This window comes from Callospermophilus lateralis, chromosome 8 (genome assembly GCF_048772815.1).
Source record: "Callospermophilus lateralis isolate mCalLat2 chromosome 8, mCalLat2.hap1, whole genome shotgun sequence".
NCBI classification, from domain to species: Eukaryota; Metazoa; Chordata; class Mammalia; order Rodentia; family Sciuridae; genus Callospermophilus; species Callospermophilus lateralis.
This window is the reverse complement of record NC_135312.1, coordinates 124,446,321-124,461,215: the sequence shown is the minus strand read 5'-3', so window position 1 is coordinate 124,461,215 and position 14,895 is coordinate 124,446,321. Positions and strand designations below refer to the sequence as shown.

General features: G+C 42.1%; 1 non-coding gene and 2 pseudogenes across 1 annotated transcript; 2 read left to right on the top strand and 1 right to left on the bottom strand.

Moving 5' to 3' along the window:
- Positions 1 to 648: 648 nt before the first annotated feature.
- LOC143406125 (ADP-ribosylation factor 2 pseudogene) lies at positions 649 to 1,217 on the top strand (annotated as a pseudogene).
- A 3,772-nt stretch (positions 1,218 to 4,989) lies between these two features.
- LOC143405793 (synaptonemal complex protein 3-like) lies at positions 4,990 to 5,620 on the top strand (annotated as a pseudogene).
- Positions 5,621 to 8,850: 3,230 nt separating this feature from the next.
- Positions 8,851 to 8,957, bottom strand: LOC143406624 (U6 spliceosomal RNA). The gene has a single exon (XR_013092258.2). It is a non-coding gene; the product is annotated as a U6 spliceosomal RNA (small nuclear RNA).
- Between the last annotated feature and the right edge of the window lie 5,938 nt (positions 8,958 to 14,895).

Here is a 14,895-nt window from a genome sequence, read left to right as displayed (position 1 = left end):
AGGCAAAAGCTCTACCACTGAACTATACATCATCCCTCAAAAAGATTGAAAATATGTTTATTTATACATAGAAATACCTAGAAAAATACTTCTAGTACTGATTAATTCTCAGAAGTGCTATCATGAGGGGAAACTGGGAACTTTTGGGGGGTGATACTGGGGATTGAATCCAGAGGTGCTTAACCACTGAGCACCTTTTTTTATTTTGAAACAGTGTCTCACTAAATTGCTTAGGCTTTGCTAAGTTTCTGAGGCTGATCTTGAACTTGCCATCCTCCTGTCTCAGCCTCCCAAGTCACTGGGATCACAGGCGTGCACCACAGCATCCAACTAAACTGGGAACATTTTTATGCTGTATGTCTTTCTGAATGATTCTTAGTAATAAATTTTTAAAAATTAAAAAGTTTATATATATATAATATACATATATTATATATATATTTTTAGGTGGATATAATATCTTTATTTTACTTTTATGTGGTGCTAAGGACTGAACCCAGTGCCTCATGCATGCTAGGCAAGCACTCTACCACTAAGCCACAACTCCAGCCCTCTAATTAAAAACTTTTTAAAGATTTTTGCTGAGGGGAGCCGAAATCCTAAAGGTAACGGAGTCAGTAGGTGTTCCTGTATGGGTGCTGACTGAGGTGACCGTTACAAAATTAAATTATAATGGGGAATGTTTTTGAAAAGCTGTTTAAAAGTCTATTTGAGAAAAAAGAGATGCGGATTCTTATGGTGGGTTTGGATGCAGCCGGAAAAACCACCATCTTGCATAAATTGAAGTTGGGAGAGATTGTGACTACCATCCCTACAACAGGTTTCAATGTGGAGACGGTAGAATATAAAAATATCAGCTTCACAGTCTGGGATGTTGGTGGCCAGGACAAAATCAGACCTTTGTGGCGACATTATTTCCAGAACATGCAAGGTCTGATTTTTGTGGTTGACAGTAATGACAGAGAGAGGGTCAATGAGGTCCGGGAAGAACTAACCAGAATGTTAGCGAAACATTCACTCAGAGATGCAGTTATATTGCTGTTTGTAAATAAACAGGATCTTCCCAATGCTATGAATGCAGCAGAGATAACGGACAAGCTCGGCTACATTCCCTCCGCCAGAGAAACTGGTACATTCAGGCTACTTGTGCTACCAGTGGAGATGGGCTTTATGAAGGCCTGGACTGGCTCTCCAACCAGCTCAAAAACCAGAAGTGACCCTGTGCATTGTGGCAAAGCCAGCTGGCCTCCTCTGGGTGCATGTGCACTGTGAGGAGCCTTGGTGGCTGTGTGGCTGGGAGTGAGGGCAGCTTTCTCACACCGAGCCTTATACACACTATAAGAAAATCAGTATTATGTTTTAAGAAAACCAGTGTTACGTTTTAAACGCTACTTTCCATTTCAATAGCTTCGATGACCATTTTTGCAGTTGATGGAGGAGTCCTGAGGGCTCCCTGGTGCACAATAGACAGAGTGATCTTGCGGGTGGAAAGGGGAGCTGGAGGAGTAGAGACAGGTCCAGTTACAGCCTTGGGGCTGGCATCTCTGCATCCCTGGAGTCCTGTTAGACTTGGGTGTCATTTTGTAAGAAGGAAGGAAGGAAATGCCATTTTTTCCCATTACTGCCAAAATTTGAGTGCTTTAAAGCAAATGATCCTCAAAAAGAAAAGGTACTTACCATAGTGTGAAGAGGCTCTGATTGGAACGTTGCTCCTAAGTTCTACTTTAGCCCAGACTTTCTGATTTTAACAGGCTTTAGTTAAAGAAATCAGTGGTTTCTTTGAGTGCCAAGATTCTGTAACTCTAGAAAATTCTCCAGTCCTTCCCTTAGGCTAGTCCTAGACCGTTGGGGTTAGCCCGGTGTGAGGCCAAGGCTCTTTCCTGGAGCCTCACAGTCCCTGGTGGAGCAAGGGCTCCGCAGGGGAGGGAGGGTGAGGGTCAGGTGGCATAAGTGAGGAGGTTGGTTTGTGTTCTGGTGTCCCTGCCTCAGGTTGTAGGCCCCCCGAGGCTGCTGCTCCCACTTCTCTACTGTGTGCTGAATGTTCTACACAAAGCAGGGGGTTCACTCTTGTGTGGAGCCATCCATGTCCCACTGTCTTAGTCCACCTTTAGGATGTTGGTTAGTTTCTATTCCCAGAATCTCACACCTGTGAGTTGTGAGAAAGTCAAAAGGTTAATCTTGGGGAGGAAGTTCCCTCACTGCTGCCCCTGGTATTGCCCCCGAGCTGGTGCTAAATCTTCTTTAAAAATACCTCTTGTCTAGGTGGCTCTCCCTGCTCTGACTCCTGCTCTGGATGGAGTAACATCTTAGGAACTGTTGGGAGACAGCTTTATGCTTTATGTTGCCTCCAAATATCAATAAGAATGAGACAAGCTAGGTTCACTCAGTCTTGAGGTCTTTTGCCCAAATAACTAACTGTTGGCCACATTTGTATCTGAGCACTTCGACCATTTAAGGTTTTAAAATTCCTTTTTCAAAAAAATCTTGATTGACATTATAGAGATGGGAGCGTAAAGTGAATCTTAACAAGAGTAAACCTTGTTGGGCTGGGGATATAGTTCAGTTGGTAGAGTGCTTGCCTTGCATGCACAAGGCCCTGGGTTCAATCCCCAGCACCACAAAAAAAAAAAAAGGAAACCTTGTTAATTGATAACAATGAAATTATTATAGGAAAAAATTCCTGCCATGGTAAATGTGGGGCATAATGTTTTTCTTTAAAGAATGAATGCTCATTGCAATACTGGTAAGGCCAGATCTGATGTTTAACAGTAATTCCTGAGAAATATTTAGATTGTACGCCTGAAATGGCAGGGACTGTATCTCATACTTTTGTATTTATGCTTAGTCCAATGTACTTGGTATGTTGCTAGGCCTCATTGAATACCTGTGGACTGGTTGGACAATAAAGAACTTGCTTTGGAAGGAGGAGAGGATGGATACAAAAAAAAAAAAAAAAAAAAAAACTTTTTAAAGATTGGAAGCTAAAATATATCCTAAGCTCTAAGTATACAATGGTGCTATAAGCATCATGACCTGTGGGTACTGTGAGATAAAATAATTTTTTTGTCTTTGTCACTTTCTTTATTTTCCATTGAAAAAATATCTGCAGATGTTCAAGTTCCTTATGTAGTATAGGATTTGCATATAACCTATAGGGCTCCTCCTATATACTTTAAATCACTTCTACTTACATCTACTATCTAATACAATGTAAATGCTGCATAAATAGTTGTTATATGGTATGGCCTAGGGAATAATGACAAAAAAAGAAGTCTGTGCCTGTTCTGTACTGATACAAATGTTTTCCTCAATATTTTCTCTGCAGGAGCTTGAGTTTGCAGACTTAGAACCATGTATACAGAGGCCACCTGTACTACGTGATGCCTGCGTGACATGAGTGAGAAGAACTGTACTGGGAGGGCCACTGCTAAGAGTGACACTGGAGCACAGTGCCTGGAAGAAACACTGAGCTCCAGCTGCAGAGTCTTGCATCAGTAGCCCCAGACACGGAAAGCAGGACACCAGGGCTGACAGAAATCAATCTTAGAATATCAGCCCCTGGAACACTAGGAATTTGGCCTCGTTGGGTGTCTACATGCCTGGCCTGTGGCAGGCACTCAGTTAATACTTGAGAAATGATAAATGTATGGCCTGTGTCTCTGTCTGGGTTTCAGCACCACACAGCTGTCCTGCAAGAAGGCAGAACCCCCCAGGGGCCACAGGGAAGACAGGCGAGGTTTAAGCAGTGATCAACAAGTTCAGCATGATTAATCCATAAACGGAAAACTTTTCACTAGCTTGTTCTGGATGTCAAGAGGGTGAGAGTGAGGGGGAGGGAGAGGGGGAGGGGGAGGGAGAGGATGTCTATCATTCCATGACCAGTTGTGATCCAACAGACTCTCCGGCTCCTGGTGTGCCCACCTGGAGTCATGACTCTGGTCCCAAAGGGTGACTGTTCAGCAAATAGATGGAGTGCTCTGGACAGAGCCCATGCCCAGTTTCTATGTGGTACCAAAATACAGTTGTAATCTTGCTTAAAGTTGGGGGACTTTGGTTTGTTTGCTTGCTGCTTGTTTTTTGGATGTGGGAGAATGTCCCAGGAAATATTCTTTAAAATAATGATTTAAGCCAGGCACAGTTGCACATGCCTGTAATCCTAGTGGCTTGGGAGACTGAGGCAGGAGGATCATGAGTTAAAAGGCCTTGCTCGCTAAGCAACTCAATGAGACTCTGTCTCTAAATAAAATACAAAATAGGGCTGCAGATGTGGCTCAGTGGTCAAGTCCCTCTGAGTTCAATCCCCAGTACTCCCCAAAATAATAATAATAATAATAATAATAATAATAATAATAATAATAATTTTAAAAATTACCACTTAAATAGGCCATATCTAGAATTTGATAGGTTGTAGATGTATTATCATTACTGAAAAATGAAAATTCAAGTTCAAAAAGTAAAATAAAATGCCTTTCTCCCTCTCTCTCTGAACCAAGAAAATGCCCCAAATGTCATAATTTTCATTTTATTGCCTAAAAGAGATTTTGTGTGTGTGTGTGTTTGAAAAGGAATACAGTGCAATCCAGATAGGTTCGTTGAGACTAAGATTAGTCAAAAAAATCACGGCATAAGAGGGACTAGGGCTATAGCTCAGTAGCAGAGCGCTTGCCTAGCATGTGAGGCACTGGGTTCGATCCTTAGCATCGCATAAAAATAAATAAAGGCATTCTGTTCATTAATAATAATAATAACAATAATGGCATAAGAGTAGGCTCCAGGTGCTGGTGTTCTGATTCTGATTACATAATATCCATATTTAAAAAAAAAAAATCTAGTCCTAGGTCATGTGGCTGGGTGAGGGGTCCTCGGGAGTTAAGAACTGCATGTGCCTGACAGTGTGGATCTCAGGGAGCCCCTGGGCAGAGGTGTGAGTGTGTCCCTGCCCTGTCAAGTTTCCAGAGTCGAGAGCAGCAAGGGGGCTGCTGTGGGTACTGCACTCAACTTGGGGAGCACTGCCAAGGCACTGGTGAAGGACAGGTCCTGAGCAGTTCAGGAGTTGATGACAGTTGGAAGGACAGTTCTTTCACAGGACGACATGAGCAAGACATGGGGAATGAACTACAGAATATGTTGGCAAAGTTTCAAGGGGACATCGAGAAGCTTCTTCAGGCAAAGAGAAAAAATGTTCGAAATGAGTATCAGTGCTTCTGTCAAAACCATGCAGCAGAAAATTGAGCATGTTCTGAAAATCCAGCGTGAGCAAAGGGAGGAGCTTTATGAAGAATAATGTCAGCAGTTTGCGACTATGATTCAGATGTGGAACCTGGATGTGAAGAAAGTCAAGGAACAGGAGGAAAATTAACTAGTGTATTTCAACAACAACGAAAGGCTTTCCAACAACCTCAACTTGTTCAGAACCAGAAAATGAAAGCCTTTAGAAAGTTATGTGAGCAATTATTGGAGATCTGCTGGACCTAGAGTAGAATCATAGAAAAGTTCTTGCTGGGAACAAAGTGAATTTAGGAAACACATGGCCATCCTGCAAACAAAACTTATGATGGAATCTGGGCAGGAGGAGAAGGCCAGTGCTCAAAAATCTCTGCTATCCCTGTTATTCTCATGATGCAATACAGTCATAAAATTATCTGCATGAGCCCAACATGTCATAGAAGTTTTGGTTGGAAGGGCTGGGGATATAGCTCAGTTGGTAGAGTGCTTGCCTCACATGCACAGGCCCTGGGTTCAATGCCCTGCACCACAGGGGGGCAGGGCTTAAAGTCTATACAGAAGTTCTGGTTGGAATGATTACATCCTCTGTGTTCCCTGGTTTGTTAAGGGCTGGATCCCCTCTGTGTTAAGACCTAAGTGAAACCTGAAGAGCTGTGTGGGTGCTGTTGAAAAGCCAGTTAGGAAGTTTCCAGGCCTTTGGTAGTAGTGCTGGCTTTTGCTCCCCGACACTGCCGATTAACTAAGCAATAAAGATGATTTCATGTTTAAAAAAAAAAAAATCTAGTTCATGTGAAAATATGGAAATGATTTAGATATCAAAAGGCATCAGTAACTGTAATAAGACCAGAAAGGCATGGTCTGTCCAAACAGGTCCCTCCTCCATGATCAGTATGGTTGTATCCAAGGTGTTAGAACTCTGTGCAGCACCTACACTCAACCAACATGATCTGCCTGGTAACCTGTGGTATGTGCCCTAATTAAACTAGTGGACTAATTCAGGAATTAGTTTCAGGAATCCCCCCCACCAGCCCCCAAACACCTTAGACTCCGAATGCCCACCTTGACTCCTCCTTTATCTAGAAATGCCGATGACCTAAGCAAGCCCCACTTCCTCATTGGGGTCACAGTACTCAGCCATCAAAGCTCAGATGAGACTTTCCCTTCACCTGGAAGCCCTCTGTGACCACAGTTCATGTCCCCACTCATGCAAACTCCAATAGCACCTTTCACATTTCTGCATAATTAATGCATTACCTGGTTTGTCTCCAACTAGAAGGTAGGCTTCTCAGTTTAATCGTGTAATTACCACAATAGACAGTTCAACAAGTGTTCACTAAATAAATGTTATTTGGAACCAGGCATGGTGATGCACATCTGTAATACCAGCAACTTGGAAGGCTGAGCCAGTAGGATCATGAGTTCAAGTGACTTAGTAAGAATCTGTCTCAAAATAAAAAATAAAGAGGATTGGGGATGTGTGGCTCAGTGATATATCACCCCTGGGCTCAAGTCCCAGTATAAATAAATAAATAAATAACTATTACTTGGAGTCTTGAAAAGTAGAGAATTGATTCAACCAAATAAAAGAAGGTGCTTCGAAAACTCCATTAATTGTAAACCTTGATGCCACAAAATTTGCCAGTGGTCACTAAAACTAAGAGGCACCCTTCAGCTTTCTTTCTTTTTCCAGAAAGACACTACAAATTCACCAGGGTCCTCTTTTTATGCTATAAACATAAATAAATAAATAAAGATTGTCACCTTTATTTCCATTTTCAGTTGTGTGGCAGGGAAATAGGATTAACAGGAAATTGTAACCAGATGCTGAATGTATTAAAGAATCTGGATGCTCTCATACCTTCTGGAATCAGGATGGGACATTCTTAATTTTTTTTTTTTTTGTCCTAGGGATAGAACTCAGGGGCACTTAACCCCTGAGCCACACCCCCAGTCCTTTTTTGTATTTTATTTATTTTTACGGAATCACTCAGGGCCTCACTAAACTGCTGAGGCTGGCTTTGAGCTCAGGATCCTCCTGCCTCAGCCTCTCGAGTTGCTGGGATTACAGGCATGCACCACGATGCCCGGCCCTAATTCTTTCTTGATCATGAAAATGGAGAATCCAGTCTCCAATCTGCAACACCTATGACTAAGGAGAAAAAAAAAAATTGTTCTTAAATTTGACAGAGAAATACACATGCAGGGCAGCATGGCTACCAGGCTTTCTTTCTTTCCTTCCTTCCTTCCGTATGTGGTGACCGGGATTGAACCCAGGGCCTTGCACGTGATAGGCCAATGCTCTGTAACTGAGCTATACCTCCATCCCCTCTATCAGTCTTTGAGCAAATTACAGAGCCAGAAACAAATTCTGGAAGGAAATTAAAGGAAAATATGTGGTCCTATAACCCGGGCCACCTCAAAATTGAGCTGGAACTCTCTACCATCCCTAATTGCATGGCAAGCAAGTCAACAGCTATTTACTTTGTAGCCTGATCTTTTTAAATAAGTGATGAAGAGGGCAAGCATAAGTTTTTCTCGGGATGTTTTAGCTAGGGCCTTATGCAGGTATTACTATTCCTAAAGTCAGGGAGATCCTTCTTTATCCCCATTCCATATTTTACATTTCTGAAAGTAAAACAGGAAATTACTTTGAGAAAATGTCTGGAAGATAATGGAATATTTTTCAAACTGTTCAGAGGAATGGAATTTTTTTTTTTTAATTAAAGTTTGCCAATGGGGAAAAAAGCAAATAATGTCTGATTCTGAAAAACCCAAAAAAGAAAAAGCAGCTATTATATGGCGTCTATACCATCCTCTCTAGTCACCCCTGTGGCTCCTATCCGGGAACACACCTGGAGCCTCTCTGAATTTCTGTGTCCCAGCAGCCCACAGGACGGGAGGGACAACCAGTTGCTTCCTCCGTCTGTTTTCTGACCACGCAGGAAACAGGGCTTTTGCTGTCACTGCGGCTCTGCCCCCGAGGGACTGCGGAGCTGGCTTGATCTTCTCTGGATGTGAAGGATGCAACAGGGAACCAGAAATGGCTTCCTGAAAACACCATTTGGTTCTATCTTCTGAGTCTCCCACAGAAGTTCTTTCTCTGGGACTCAGGGAGAGACAGAAAAGATTCTGTGTGTGACTTTTACCAAGTCCTAAAATTTTGAAATATAGTGATGTGGGACTCATTCTCATCTTGAACAAATTATCATTATTGTATTTCTTTTCCATTTAAAGAAACCTAATTAATCAACTAATTCATTAATTAGTACTAGGGATTGAACCCATGGGTACTTAACCACTGAGCCATACCCCTAGCCCTTTTTATTTTGTATTTTGAGATAGGTCTCACTAAGTTTCTTAGAGCCTCAATAAAGTGCTGAGGCTGGTCTGCAACTTGACATCCTCCTGCCTTAGCCTCCCAAGCTACTGAGATTACAGTTGTGCACCACCACGCCTGGCAATATTCATACTCTTTTAAAACTAAAATTGCAACTAAAGTCACCATAGTGAGTGGTTAAGTTTTGAGTGGAAGGTTGAAAGCACTAGAAGATTTTATCTTTCCCTCTATCTGTTTTTATACAGCGTGAGTATGATTTATTGTATTTTTTTCAAGATATGTAATTTAAAAGTATGAAACACTTCACGAATTTGCGTGTCATCCTTGCGCAGGGGCCATGCTAATCTTTTCTGTATCGTTCCAATTTTAGTATGTGTGCTGCCGAAGCGAGCATAATTTATTGTATTATTGCCAATACTGTTTGAAGGCAAGATGGGTAAACTCTGAATAAATAACAAATATAAACCTATACTTCTTTAGTCATCATTACCTAATTTTAAGTGCTTCTGTGTCCTGGCCCTTTTCTGTATGCTTTTGGGGAAGGTTAATAAGACATTTTGGGTTCTTTTTTTGGGGGGGCGGGTACCAGGAATTGAACTCAGGGGCATTTGACTTGAGCCACAACCCCAGCCCTATTTTGTATTTTATTTAAAAACAGGGTCTCACTGAGTTGCTTAATGCCTTGTTTTTGCTGAAGCTGGCTTTGAACTTGTGATTCTCCTGTCTCAGCCTCCTGAGCCACTGGGATTACAGACATGTGCCACCGAACCCAGCACATTTTAGGTTTTTACATAACCCAGAGATTTAGATATGGAGCAGTATTCTATTTTGACTATTTATTCACAAGTCAGGTATTAACTCCGACACGTTTTTCTAGTGGTAGTAATGAGTTTGTGCTGTAAGAACCACGTCTGCCAAGTAGCCCTTTGACAAATGGCATGTATTTGTTGAGGTCTTATAGTTGGGACTGCAGGTTTTATTTTTGAAATAGAGGAAAGATAACTAGAATAAATAGGGTTCTAATCTGTAAGTCTGGACTCCTTCTCACACTGCCCCAACCTGCCAGTCAATCACATCTACAGAAATTCATCAAAAGGAGCCAAGTACAGAGAAGAATGAATGCTTCCCAGCTTCAACTGTGGCAGTTACGTGTCAGTGCATGATATCAAACCCTCTGAACCAGTAAAGATCACATCAAATCAGCAAATAAATGATGAACAACGAAGGGCGTTAAGACGGAGTCAACTGGTGGAAAGTTTTGGAACCTCAGTCACCACCTTCAGCCTTATTCGGGAGGGTATTACAGACTTGCACCCCAGCGAGGAGGTCAGAGGACCGAAGAGAAAAATAATAGCAAAACTCTTAATGGTCATTCCCTTCCAGAAGAGTGGAATGAAATCTCCTGTCCCAAAGACAGCTGTGAAAAAGACAGAATTTCCCAAAGTGAGTGTGACATCACTTTTACATCAGCCCACCCTGGGAATTCAAGATCTGCTTTTCCAAGATGGACAGGCACAGGGACTCAGTTGAAGGCTGCTCAGGATTCTCTGAGGACATGGAACTTGATGATAATGCCGCTGGACAGGCCACAGGTATTGGTGAGTCATGTCTGAGCAGAAATCAAGTGTGTACACAGAGCCTAAGGAGGAGCACTAACAGTGGACTCCTAACTTTCCTCACCTCAGGATTCTGGGTGGACAGATAACTGCTCCCAGGGAAGGTTCTGGACTCTATCCCAGATTCTCTTCTGCTGTTTCAGCTTCACATGAAGCTTCCCTTCACATTCTGTTTGGGTACCAGGGATTGAACCCAAGAGTGCTTATCCACCGAGCCACATCCCCAGCCCTTTTTATTTTTTTATTTTAAGACAGGATTTCACCAAGTTGCTTAGGGCCTTGCTAAATTGCTGAGGCTGGCCTTGAACTTGCCATCCTCCTGCCTCAACAGAGATTACAGGTGTGTGCCATCTTGCTGGGCTTTCCCCACAGCCTTCACCCAGTCACCTACCTCCTCTAGCCATTCTGTGAGCTGGGCCTCTGAGCAGGCTAAGGCACCTCCAAAACTGACTGGCTGCCAACTGGATCTATCTGCAAAGTCCCAACGGAAAGTCTTCTGGGAAGTGATGGGGGCAATTTTCCACTCTACTTCATCCACCAGAGCCCTGGAAGCTCCATAATGTAGATTCTGTCTTCTCTGAGCTCAGGTAATTCCCAGCAAGGCCTCCCAGAAGCAGGGCAGCCCCAGCCTTTCATCTTTAGCATCACAGAGGTTACTCCTCCTCAACTACCAGGGCACAGGAAGAGAGGAGACTTCCTCACTTTGGCCTTGGTGCCTTGAGACCCTAGCCCCTGGCTTCTTCCTAGAGTTTCCACATTTTTTTTTTTTAATATCAGGCATTGAACCAGGGGTGTGTTGCCACTGAGCCACATCTTTAGCCCTTTTTATTTTTTATTTTATTTAATTAATTTTTTTTCGAGAGCGAGATAATTTTTTAATATTTATTTTTTTAGTTTTCGGTGGACACAACATCTTTATTTTACTTTTATGTGGTGCTGAAGATCGAACCCAGTGCCCTGCGCATGCCAGGTGAGTGTGCTACTCCTTGAGAGGCATCCCCAGCCCTTTATTTTTTATTTTGGGACAGGGTCTTGCTAAATTGCTTTGGGCCTCGCTAATTTGCTGAGGCTTGCCAGTAACTTGAAATCCTCCTGCCTCACCCTCCCAAGTAGCTGGGATAATAGGCATGTCCCACCATGACAGGCCCTCCCCCTCCCCTCCCCCTCTTCTCCCCTCCCCCTCCCCCTCCCCCCACATATTTTAAACTATATATTTATATTGGTTTTCAAACTATGGGGACTTGATTAGACAGAACTCTTCCACACAAAGAAATTGCACACAATCCAGATGATGGCCAACTTTGAGTACTGAGATGAGTTTGAGAAATTCTGCTTCCAATTAACAGAGTTATAAGAAAACAGGAAATTGAGTTTCAGGAAGAAGCAGGAAATATTACCATAAGCAAAATAGCCAATAGGTAAAAAAGAATGATGATGGTACTAGGAACCCAGTTGTTCTCACAAATAACTCTTTTAAAGTGAACCAGAGGTGTCTTTCCAAGAACTTACATAAGTTTTCATATCAACTTTATTATACCGACTTGATTCTCGAATGAGTTTTAGGGCATAATTTGAGATGGGGTGTTTCTGTTGGACTTTGATTCTAGGAGAAAGCTGGTCGCTCTGATATGAAGATTCGGGTTCAATACAGTCTCTTCAGGAACAGTGAAGCGAAAATAATGAGAGGGGGCACATGTAATTGCACTGGAATCTGCCTGCAACCGCAGTTCTCACGTAAACTGACTAACGCCACGATGCTTGGTCTAAACCACAAAAGCAGAGCCCTGCTGAGTCCAGACCCTGCATTTGCCCTGTCTAGTTTATTGAAGAATATTTTTTAAAATTTATTTTTTAGTTTAGGTGGACACAATATATTTTATTTCTGTGTGTTGCTAAGGATCAAACCCAGTGCCTCATGTATGCTAGGCAAGCCCTCTACCCCTGAGCCACTACTTAGCATGGGCGGGACCCAGGTTCGATCCTCAGCACCACATAAAGATGAGGGCATTGTGTTGTGTCCATCTACACTTAAAAGAAATAAATATTTAAAAAAAAATGTTTTTAAAAAAGAGAAAATAATACAGTCTTGAGGAATGGGGACAGTCTTGAGTAATGGATCTGAGACAATTATTTTTGTCCTTTTTTTTTTTTTTTTAATGAGAAACTTCTATCACAAAGTACAGTATATTCCACAACCAGCTTTTGAGAATTCAAGCTGAATTCAGGGAAGATTGGATTATGAATAAGTTAGTTTCTGGGACAACTGTTTATCTTGTCATAGCATCCATTGATATACAGCTACCTGTCCATTTTAATAAAGCACACTACATAATGTTTTTCCTCAGTTAAAATAAAGAAATTTCTAGAAAAATATTATTTAACCTTTAGGGTATTTTTGTGAACAAGTTGGAAGAATTTTGAATTTCTCAGATATATTATTTTTTAGTTATAGGTGGACACAATATCTTTATTTTATTTTTATGTGGTGCTGAGGATCGGACCCAGTGCCTCAGGTATGCTAGGCAAGCACTCTACCTCTGAGCCACAACCCAGCCCAATACTGAATTAAAAAAAAAAAAAAAAAATTTGTTTGTATGCAGTCATATTTTGGCATTTATCAGTTCAGAGAAGAATTTCAGATTGGCCAGGAGGCTAAGCCAGACAAACTCTGGTCTGCTAGGCATAGCTAGTTTTTTTCTTTAACCCTGTTGAGAAATGTGAAAAAGCAATAGTGAAGCTTAAAAAAAAAGAGTAACCAAGTCAAAGTCAAGTTTTGTTGCCTATGATCTTTTAACTACATTTCACTGTTGAACACACTACTCCGACTTCATGGTTTAGGGCACATGAAGACTCACTATCCTGTTCTCTCTACTTGTGTTTGAAATTTTGTACAACAGAAATGTTAAGGGCTGGGGTTGTGGCTCAGGGATAGCGTGCTTGTCTGGTATGCGTGAGGCACTGAGTTCAATCCTCAGCACCGCATAAAAAATAAATGAATAAATAAAGCAAAGGTCTTGTGCCCATCTACAACTAACTAACTAACTAACTAACTAACTAAATTTTTTAAAAATGTTAAAAAATAAAAGACTGGGGTCTGGGGTTGTGGCTCAGAGGTAGAGCACTTGCCTAGCATGTGTAGGCACTGGGTTTCATTCTCAGCACTGCATATAAATAAATAAATAAATAAATAATAAAGGTCCACTGACCACTAAAAAAGACTGTATTTAAGCTTTTTTTTTTTTTTTTTTTTTTTTAAGATGAAGAAGCTGCTTCTTTTTCCTTTTCTTTTCTTTTTCTTTTTTTTTTTTTTTTTTTTGCAGAATAAAATACCTTGAATGTGGTGATTCATTTTGTGATGATGAGGAAAGTTGGCCAAGGTTAAAGCCTGAATATTCTTGATCATAGAGAAGGATCACAGATGACCTGTTTTTTTTTTTTTTTCCCCCTTTCTTTCTTTCCTTTTTTTTGTTTTTTTTGTTGTTGTTCTTTTTAGTTATACATGACCTGGTTCTTGACTGAGTCACAGAAGAATAAACCCACCCTGGATATCTGGTTATATAAGAACTCTCTGTTGTTTAATCCGTTTTGAACTGGCTTCTGTTATTTGCAGTAGAAACTCTCCAAACCAAAACAGTGGGAAGAATGCCTGTGTGTGTGCTGTGTGCATCAGGTCAGTGAGAGCAGAGCTGGGAGTGCTTCTGCCCCATCTTCAGAGCGTGCAGTAAAGCAGCATCCCTTCAGTTGCGCCATAGGCCTTGGACTTGGGAATCCAATGCAGAGTTGATATTGGGACAAATCAAGGTACCATCCTGTACTTCAAAACATGATTAGGTGCTTATGGTTATGTTTTTCTATGCCTCTCAGCCCCCTGGGATGTTAGGCTATTCAGTACATAACATTTCACCTATATCCTGCCTCAGTTTACCATTGTTGAAAAGCTTAGTAATCACATTGCTGCAGACTGCCAGGGACCAGCAATCCTGCACTGACCACCAGTGAGGGATCCTCATTGCATCTAGATGGAGAGTGACAACTCCAGGGGCCTATTCTGACATCTGCCTCCCAGGACCATATCCAGTTATGCTAAGTGAAGCTCCCTGGAAACGGATTCTTGGCCAAGTGGTTTACTGTAGGAATGCTCTCAGTAGAAGAGAAAGGAAGAAAGGATGTGTGTGCGACAGGGTGGGGGTGGTGGTGTTCAAGGAGGATGTGATCTCAGCTGGAGACTAGCTTCAACCTGACCATGGGTAGCTCTGAGTTGTGCTGCAGAGTTGGCCCCACCTTTAGTACCACAGCAGCTTGTCAGTCTTTGGTGATGAGCTGCCTGGGGTGAAGGGTGAGTAGGAGTGGGGAGTAACATAACATCTGGGGGTAAATGGACCCAGTTAAGGGGATCCAGACAGAGCACTGGCAGTGTCCACTACAATTTCCCAACTTACTCCAATAGCCAAAATCTTGCATAACTCCACATGACCTAGCTCATCCGTCCCCCCATCTCCTTCCCTCTGAGATCATCTCCAACTACTCTCCACCTCAGCCACACAGGTCATTTTGCAATTCCTCAAATTCTTCAGCATGCTCCTGCTGCAGATCCTTTGCACATGTCCATTCCCTCACGCGGAATGATCTTCCCTGCCAAGGTCCTGCTGATGAGGTCCCTGATGTAGTCTTCTGATCTTTACTTAAAACACACCTTCCTAGTAAGACTTGCTCTGG